This window comes from Hippocampus comes, unplaced genomic scaffold (genome assembly GCF_001891065.2).
Source record: "Hippocampus comes isolate QL1 unplaced genomic scaffold, H_comes_QL1_v1.1 scaffold37, whole genome shotgun sequence".
NCBI classification, from domain to species: Eukaryota; Metazoa; Chordata; class Actinopteri; order Syngnathiformes; family Syngnathidae; genus Hippocampus; species Hippocampus comes.
Window position 1 is genome coordinate 1821063 of NW_017805535.1, and position 10372 is coordinate 1831434.

Here is a 10372-nt window from a genome sequence, read left to right on the forward strand (position 1 = left end):
AATTGATCGCAGTTCAGTGGCATCAGGGTTTTGAGCAACAATGTTTAAAAAAAAAAAAAGATTGCATTCGGAAAATCTGTGACCGTCTTTTGTATTTGTATGATGTATTGAACCCTTTCAGGAAGAGTGGTGACCAGCCAATCACAGGGCACACAGAGATGAACAACGATCCGCGCTCGCACTCACACCTTGGGACAATTTCAAGTGTTCCGTTAACCTGCCATGCATGTTTTTGGAATGTGGGAGAAAACCGGAGTATCCGAAGACCATTGACGCAGGAGAACATGCAAACTCCACACAAGAAGGCCGGAGCTGGAATCGAACCCGCTGCCTCTGCACTGTGAAGTCGACACGCCTACCACTGGGCCACGGGGCCAACTAATGTTTTCATTAAATTCAAAAATAGGCAAAATCCTGAACAATGGTGACGAGGGCATGACAATTCCTGACTTGTGGTCAACTAGTCAAAATGCTGCCATGAGAATGCTGCTTCCCACCCCTCAATCTTGGGGGATTGCTGTGATGTGTTTGGAAGTATTAAGCATTTGGAAATGGATTTCAGCTCTGGAATGCTTCTCTCAGTATTCAGAGTGGATTCAATGAAGGAAGTTTTCAATTCCGTACAGTGTCAGTTTTCCGACGCACAGACAGACAATCAAATCTTGTTTTCGCTGCAAGTCATCCTCTCTCAGTGCCTCTACGACTCTTTTAGCCCAAACCTCCCTTCAGAATTACCCCACCCCCACTCTACACGAGGCTAATCCCTGGTTTAGCCTTTGATTTTAAACTTCAACTTTCTCCCTTCATCTCACCGTCTGCTTTAGCAAGGAGAGATGGCTGGGATAGAGTGACTAGTCAGTTTCCTGCTGCTCCTCTCTTCTTGATCTTTTTTGGCTTTCGGCCCTTTAGCCTGCCTCTTTGCTCCCAGCGAGCACACACACAAATCCGTGCGGGCACACGTATATGAGTATGTGTGGTTTGATCTGGTTTCCTAGTGGACCCTATTGTGTCGGGGCAGGAAAGAGCTAATCCAGTCGGATCTAACCCCAGTCAGGGGCCCGATGCTCTTATTATCATCATCATCTTGGCTTTGGCACAGCTTTTTATCAAAGGAATAAATACAAATCCTAGTCCGACAGGGTTTCTGTACCTGTTGATTATAAAGTTGATATCACTCAATTTGATGAAGTTTGAAAGACTCTGGAATTGCCAATTTGAAATGAATGCTGTCCACTGTCAGATTAAAATACGGTAACATCATGAATGAGAAATGCAGTGAAGACTGATTCAAAATTGCAGTGTGATTCAAATTACAAGGGGGGTCTAGGAATACTACATCCATGTAAAATTGGCAGAAAAATTACGGATATAAAAATTTTCCCCTCGGTGTGGGGGTGGCCAAATAGAGTGACACCATGTAACTCCGCCCCTAACTGGAATCCAGCAGAGTATCTGTGACTGTGAAAAGTAACCTATGTGTGGGCTACCGTGAAGAAGAAACATTTCCTTGCTAAGAATGAAGCAAACACGAAGGGCATCAGAAAGATCACTGATCCAAAGTGACTTCAGCTAGATTTCAAGTCTTGCTTGTCTGCTTTGAGGCAAGGTGATTTTGGTTAACGAAAACTAAGCGCATTCGCATCACACTTTGCAAGTCAAATTTGCATTTAGCATTTTTCTAGCAAAGAACGTTGACAGGAAAGGCGAAACAGGTCAGATACGATTGATCATCCCACCATCCACACACTTTTGCATGGCTATCTTATCCTCTGCTGGCGGCAACAATAAAAAATAGGGAAAACCTCCAAATATCTCAACTCATCTCAACTGAACTGTATTTATAGAGCACTTTCAAACAGCCATCGCTGCATACAAAGTGCTGTACATGGAGCAATTTAACATAAACAACAAACAGTAAAGCAAATCGGTAATAAAGACGGTAGAAAGCACCGAACAGCAAAATCAAGAACAAATCTAAGTCATGCTGAGTCAAATGCCAAAGAATACAAGTGAGTTTTGAGGCGGCTTTTGAAGGTGGGCAGCGAGGAGGCTTGCCGAATGTTAAATGGGAGGTCATTCCAGAGAGAGGGACCAGCAACAGAAAAGGCTCGATCCCCTCTGAGCCTCAGTTTAGTTCTTGGTACTTCTAATAATGTCTGGTCCGCAGACCTGAGGCGCCGGGCAGGTGTGTAGGGGCGGATGAGGTCAGAGAGGTAAGGTGGCGCGAGGTCATTTAGAGATTTGAAAACAAATAAGAGGATCTTGAAAATAACTCTAAAATATATGAATATCAAAAGCAAACATGCCCAAGTGCACTACAGTATATGACACAAATCCCTTTTATACAAACCAAATTTCATTTTGTAGAATCATTTTTGCAAGACTCCAGGTGATTCGAGGCATCAAAACAGTTAAATCGCAGACTTGAATATCCATTCTGGAGAAACAAAATGTTTTCAATTTACAAGCAGAAAAAACATCACTGAACAAATCATGCCCATCGTTTTTCAATAGAAGTGCGAAAAGAAGGTCCTTTTTTTTCTTCATTTCAAAGGAATTTCTCCACTGTGAGACAAATAAAGGTTTTCTGGTCTTGTCTTATCTTATCTAATCAAGGCTGCATACCACAAAAACAGAAAGAACAATATATAACATTTTAATTTACTGGAGAACACAGTCAAGACATTCTCATACAACAAATTTGTACACACACACACACACACACACACGCACACACACACACACACGCACACACGCACGCACACACGCACGCACGCACGCACGCACGTACGCACGGACATGCACACGCACACGCACACACTCCACATTATGCTGTGGTTATGGTGCCTGGCATGACTCCATTCATTTGACTTCCTACTTCAGCTTTGTTTGATAATTTCACAAGCACCAAAGTCAGCAGCCCATACCAGACATCCTGCATGTGCACGCAGCCACACATTGACTGACACTCCGGAGAAGAAAGGAACAGCTAGGAAGGATATCCTCATTTCTTCCATATCAGGGCTCCTTTGAAAGCTTTGACTCCGAGCTGAATGAGAGGTTTCACTGAAGCCATTCACATCAATGATCTGCTCTGATCCACTCACAATCGACCATATCTGTTATACATGGCTAGGCCTTTCAGCGCCAGCAACAAGGAAACTGGACCGGGGGAAAGAAAGAAGGAAAGAAAGAAAGAAAGAGAAAAAAAGCACAAAAGAGAAAAGAAAGAACAGTAGTGAAAGCAGAGCTCAACTAATTAATTAATATCAATTTACGGTGCAAATTACCAGCAGGAGGATTTTTTTTTTTCATTTAACAACAAAAAGCCCGCATACCCTCTTAGAACTCAGGATGCGGCTGCCTACAGATTTGACCAATCACATTGAAACAAGTTAAATGTAAAGCACCTATAATTAACCTCAAATAAAGTTCTAATGTTCTAGAAGGCTTTCTGTGACATTTCTGAGAGCTTTCTAGGCGTCAAAGCAATCTCTTTGTCCAAAAGAATCAGTCAGGATAAGGGTACAAAAAGGTTCAAAGGCAGTGACGACACCATGGAACACAGTGAAGCGAGGACTCATCAAATGAAGAAAATATGGCACAACAGTGCATTTACCAGGACCTGGATAGCCTTTCAAAATTGATGAAAAGACAAGAAGAAAACTTGTCAGGGAGGCTGTTAAGATACTGACAGAAAAACTGAAGGAGCTGCAGGAATTTGTGGCAAGTACGTTCTCTTCAGTACACGGAGACAACAATCTCCCATTCTTCTTCATATGTTTGGGCTCTGGGTGACAAGCGGAACGCAACTCAGTTCAACTGCATTTATGTCGCACTTAGAACAATCACTGCTGCATGAGTGCTGTACATGGAATAAAAATAATCCGGACAATAACAAAGACAGTGAATTTTAAAATTAATTAAAAAATGTACAGGGAGCCAGTGAAAGTGTGTGCTCCATTCTACTCGGGGCTGCTGCTCTCTATAAAGAAATAACAGGTCGTCCATTTGGGGCCTCGATTTGCGCTAGGGGATGCTTTGCGACATCATCGACCGTGCACATCATGTGTGATCATGTCATTTCTGTCACGTTGCGCGGTGGTGGTGGACCCCAAAAAGCAGGCAGGAGGGAGGAGCAGGGTGTACTTGAAGTATATTGAGTAAAAACAGAAAACTAAATCCTCAACAAACCAAGTCCTAACAAAAAAACGAATCCAAAGTATCAAACAAAACCATGACTGAAGCTCAAAAAACTAGAACAGAACCATGACAGAAACAAACATGACAGGACAAGTAAACACACAAACAATGACCCGACAATGAGTGGTCGGTCGGGAGTCCTTTTATACGACTGATTACATAATGACAAACAGGTGTGCAGCTGCACGGGGAGCCCTACAGTGACATCTGTTGGTCACAAACAGAATCATGACAATTTCAGGGCGACTAAGTTTCATGATGTGGCGATTGAAAAAAAATGACAGATTGTACACATACACCCAGAAAAAGTCTCCTTGACTCTAAAAAGAATATTTGTTCTAATTTAAACTTGGGCTAAAATTTTTCGCAAGCTCGTGCACCGGTTGCTGGGTCCCAATCATATGAATGAGAGCCGCAGCCGAAGCGGTCCTGCTTTGTTAAATTCAATGACGTCCACTACACACATCCACAAAGTACCAAATTTGTCTGCCTGTGCCTTGATCGAATACACCCAAATCGCGTTACACCACCTGCACACAGAGTCTGACCTAGCAAGTCAAAAATCTATTCTACTGTTTGTAACTAAATTTGCAGATGCACCGGGGGGTCTTGCAGGAATGCCCAATGAGGCGTAGTGCGTCTACCAAATTCACAAACAGGCTGAACTAGAACATTGCCTCGGCACAAAAATGACAATGTGCCCATTTTTTCACCAAGCGCAGATTACTTTCTGCCACCAAATTTTTGGATTATTGGGGGCGAGACAACTCTGGACACCACAACGTCCAGAGAGGCGCAACACAGTTTTAAATGCAGTATTAGATTTGCACCATCGCCAAAATGAAATTATGCCCGTTTTTACGCCAAGCGCATGGTCGTAAATATAAGACCCCATCACCCCATTTTGCTGGAACGTAAACAGTGTCAGGAAAAGCCTACAAGATGATCTGAAATTTATGAAATTGGAGTTACTTTAAATGGTAGCAGGTGTATGCTGACTTGTTGATTTTGCCCTTCAGCCTTTGTTATTGTTATGGTTAATAAACATGAAAGGCATTGTGCTTTTTTTATTTGGTCAGTACTTTTCTTTACTTTCCCATTTATTCAATTAAATTTACATTGAAAGTATCAAGTATCAAGTACAAGGAGCTCCATCCATCCATTTTCCGATCCGCTTATCCTCACAAGGGTCGCGGGGCGTGCTGGAGCCTATCCCAGCCGTCTTCGGGCAAGAGGCGAGGGACACCCTGAACCGGTTGCCAGCCAATTCCAGGGCACACAGAGATGAACAACCATCCACGCTCACACTCACACCTCGGGACAATGCAGAGTGTTTAATCAGCCTGCCATGCATGTTTTTGGAATGTGGGAGGAAACCGGAGTACCCGGAGAAAACCCACGCAGGCCCGGGGAGAACATGCAAACGTCACACAGGGAGGCCGGAGCTGGAATTGAACCCGGTACCTCTGCACTGTGAGGTCGACACGCGAACCACTGGACAGAAAGTAGATCAACATTAAAGTTAGTATACTGTAGATATTTTTATAGCACCTACCCAGAAAAGCGTATTTCAAAACTCTAATAAGTAACTAATCTCAAAGACAAAAGATTGACCGCTTGAAATATGAAGTCAAGTCCAACTTTGTAGCATTTACTTGGAAATGTACATTTTATTCATTGAAATACTGGTGTGATTGAAACATTTTTTTTTAACTACTTGATGGCTTGACACAATTAGTGGCTTTACATTGTCTAAGTAGCTCCAACATATATATATTTTTATTTTTTGATCTTGAGTTTGAATATGATTCGTTAATTCTGAAAACTCCCACATTTCTCCTGTCAAAGATGTCATTTGAGTTCTAGGTCATAGGGATAGTGAATCAGAATCATCTTTATCGGCCAAGTATGTGGAACACCCAAGGAATTTGTGTCCGGGTAATACAGGCTACACTCGTATTATCAATAACAAGCAACTATGACAAACTGAAATGATTTATCTTGGTTTCGTCTTTAGCATTTACTTGGAAATGTACATTTTATTCATTGAAATACTGGTGTGATTGAAACTTTTTTTTTTAACTACTTGATGGTTTGACACAATTAGTGGTTTTACATTGTCTAAGTAGCTCCAATATATATATTTTTTGATCTCGAGTTTGAATATGATTCGTTAATTCTGAAAACTCCCACATTTCTCCTGTCAAAGATGTCATTTGAGTTCTAGGTCGTAGTGATAGTGAATCAGAATCATCTTTATTGGCCAAGTATGTGGAACACCCAAGGAATTTGTGTCCTGGTAATACAGGCTACACTCGTATTATCAATAACAAGCAACTATGACAAACTGAAATGATTTATCTTGGTTTCGTCTTTCCCCCCTCACTAAAATTTGGCATTTAAACAAGGTTTCAAAGACTTTTTCATGCTGCTGTCATCAAAGACTGGGACGAGAGGGTTTGCAATATTTTATCAGTACTGCTCAACATGTATACACTGACGGAACCGATGTTTTCCTACTGCTTCCAAATGTCTTCAAAATAATATAGATTGTCAGTTCTTGTTCTCGATGCGTTTAGCTGTAGGATGTAAGAGTGTCAGGAAAGTGTGTGTGCATGTGCGTGTGTGGGCTAGCCCGCCAATATCCTTAATCCCTTTAATTGAGTGGAGCTCATGAATTGTCCTCAAGTCTTCTAGCGTGCTCCACTTCACCATGTGTCCGATAAACGCTGCCGCTCAAGACAATTTCTCCTTCTCGTTTCTACTCAAACGCCAGACTCTCTTTGACTCCTTTTCTCTCGTCCATCCACATCTTTTTGTGTCAAGATAATTGTTGCTTTTCAGCTCGTAAAAGGTGCAGGCAACAAGGGCCAACCATACGTGCGTAAGTAGGTCGTCGTCTGCATTTGAGTCAAAGACTGACCAATAGCGTGAGAGGTTTGCTAAATATCCAGTTTAATCCCAAGCAGAAAGAGCTATTTTGAAGAGTTGGCTAGCATGCATTTTTAGTTTTGGTGCTGCTGGATTTTGCTTTCATATACCACCACAAAGAATTTGGAATGAAATAATGAATATTCTATTGATGGGGAGATTTGAACCTTAAATTGAAGATGTTTCTCAAAAATATGGCATTTATACATATTGTCAAAATGGTTTGGTTCTCTTGAAACCATTTTTCTATTGTAGTAAATTGACAAGTCACACAACTTCTGGGAGATTTTTTTTTGGTTTTGTCTTAGATGTGCCAAAATTGAGTTGTGTTTTTTTTGTTTGCAGGTTACATCAACTCTCTGTTTCCAGGTGAAAATGAAACGTACTAAGAATATAACACTGTGAAAAATGGAAAGCCTTAATTATGCTGTGGGGCTGTTTTGCTGCATCCAGCACAAGATTTCTTGAATCTTAAGACTGTAAAGGAATTCTGGAACCAGTGTTGGGAAGATGTTGAAGTTCATTTCACAAATTTTACAAGAAAGTAGTTCCGTTCATAGTTACTAATTTAAAAATTTAAACTAGATGTTCACCGTATGTGGGTGTGAATGGTCATTTGTCTCTGTATGTGCCCTGCAACTGACTGGTGACCAGTTCAGGGAGTAATCTGCCTTCCGCCCAAAGTCAGCTGGGATAGACTCCAGCAAGTCCCCACGGCCCTCTTCAGGATAAGCAGTGTTGAAAATGGATGGATGGAGTCAAGAAGTAAAAAATAAAGTAGTTCATTGTTGTTTTTTTAACAGTATGTCACTATGAGCCATGACCCTCAAAATACAGTACTGGCATTTCAACATTGTTCCCACCCATTCGGTCCACACAAGTAGACAGCTGCAACTCTTACCCTACAATCTCGTGTGGAAGAACTTCTTGTTTGAATGCGCTTTTTAAAATGCAGAATTAAAACAAAAACAAGATTGTAGTATTTCATGTGAAAGCACAAATACAATCTAAGGTAAGAAAGAGGCTGAGGTTGGAAATGTCGCCCGTTCCAATTCAACACAGTCCCCCACTCTCGTTATCAGGCGAGCATAAAAAAATTGACCCACCTGCGATTTCTTGATAACCCTCACCAGCGCCCTCCCTGAGCTCAGATGTCTCATTTAGTCTCATGCCAGGGCCTAATAAACAGTAACTTACCTTATTATTTGTCTGTCGCCAAAAAATACAGATTTCAAAAGTGTTAACGCCATTGTCTGTTTATTTTTCTTCCCCTCCAAGCGGCCATCATGCTTTACATTTGATGACACGTGTGACCAGGGTTCTAAATCACATACCTGTCAACTTTTCGGAGCGCCAACCCGTATAAACTACCCAAAAAATCCTTATAAAGAGCAAAAAATCCTTATAACATACCAAAGCATTTTATTTGTCAAAATAACGGCAGAAAAAAACCCCACAAAATATGAATGATATATTTGTTTCCTTGTAGAACTTGCTTGTACACTACCGAAGTATGCAATGAATACTCTGCTGTTTTCAACTAGGAACCACGTGATTTACTGGAAAGTTACCGGAAATGAAAGCATTCGAGCAGACTAGCACCATTCTGGGCAAAAGCAAACGGAACTACCTGTTAGGGGAAAAAAAAAAAAAAAAACGGAAATTTTCAGAATCCGTATGATTTGTGCGATATGGCCATATACGTAAGATTCACCACAAAATCCGTATGAACTATGGCTAAACCGTATGAGTTGACAGGTATGAAATCAAAACCCGCCAACCCACCGAATGCGGGTTAACATTCATTTAGGCGGGTGAAGATCAAAACTTACCCGCGAGTTTGGCCGGTGACTCGTCAGGGAGTTGTGTCAGTCAGATATGATGAGTGCCTATAAGTTTTGAGACTCGCACGTCGCTTGGGGATTCTCCTGCAATCGTTTGCATTTTAAATTTCCGGATCCCCATAATAGTGTCTCATCCGCCAACTCGAAGAAGAAGAGGCCCAAAAAAGTGCACAGGGCACATGTTTGCACCCAATGCTGATCACAAGTGTGGCTTAACTTTGTTTATCTAAATGAAGAGTGTTTCAAGACTTACAGTAAACTATTGTGCAAAGGAGGTTTCATGATGCGTATATGCTGAAAATAAATGTCCGGTTTCACTTTTTTTTTTTGTTTTTTTGTTTACTTGCATCTTAACTATTGAGCATATAAACTATGAAAGCCATTCCCAACCAGTTACGAGACATATACGGATCTCCTCCAATTAGATGTTGGAGGATTCTTCCCTTTAAGTGCTACTATTTGAACTGCACTTTGAAGTTCAACATTCATCTAGCTCGGGGGTCGGCAACCCGCGGCTCCAGAGCCGCATGCGGCTCTTTAGCGCCACCCTAGTGGGCCCCCAAAGCTTTTTCAAAAATGTTTGAAAATGGAAAAAGATGGGGGAGGGAAATATATATTTTGTTTTAATTTGGTTTATGGAGGAGGAAAAACATGACACAAACATTCTTAATGTTTTCTAATGCTGTAAAAATGTGAAGAATAAAATTTAAATTTCAACATTTCTGTCAATGAAGATTTGCGTCATAGCCTGCGACACACGTTTCTATTGCAGGGTGGGATGGCAGGCAGATGGCTTTTGCAAAAAAACCCCCCAAAAAACAAAACAAAAAAAACGGGCTTTCATGTACAATTCACTGAGGGTACTGGCAAAGAATCGGAATCTGGAGGGCCGATAGAAGCATTTTAAAACAGTACACGTGCGCTACGTAGTTAACATGCTGCAAAAGTGCGTCGAATGCCTCTGCGTCTGGTCTCGACGAAGGTAGGTAGGCATGCGTGTGTAAGTGTGTGTCTAAGTGCACGCGTAAGTGCATGCGTATGCGCGCGTGTGCGGTAACGGGTTGATCGTGGGAGGTTGGTTGATCGAAAAAGGTTAGGCACCCCTGCTCTACAGGATGCAGTGCAGGGAAAAATATAGTATTTGTAGCCAACTTAGTCATTTTGATAGTAGACTAATATAGGTACATACAGCCTGTGTTGCCTTCATTCCAAGGCTTATAGAAGGCTTTTGTTTTTTTTGGCGGCTCCAGACATGCTTGTTTTTTTGTTTTTTTTTGTCCAATATGGCTTCTTCAACATTTTGAGTTGCCGACCGCTGATCTAGCTCATCCCATCCATTCTCTCACTCTTCAGTAATTGGGTCTCACATAAAAACGACATCGAGAGACAGCGGA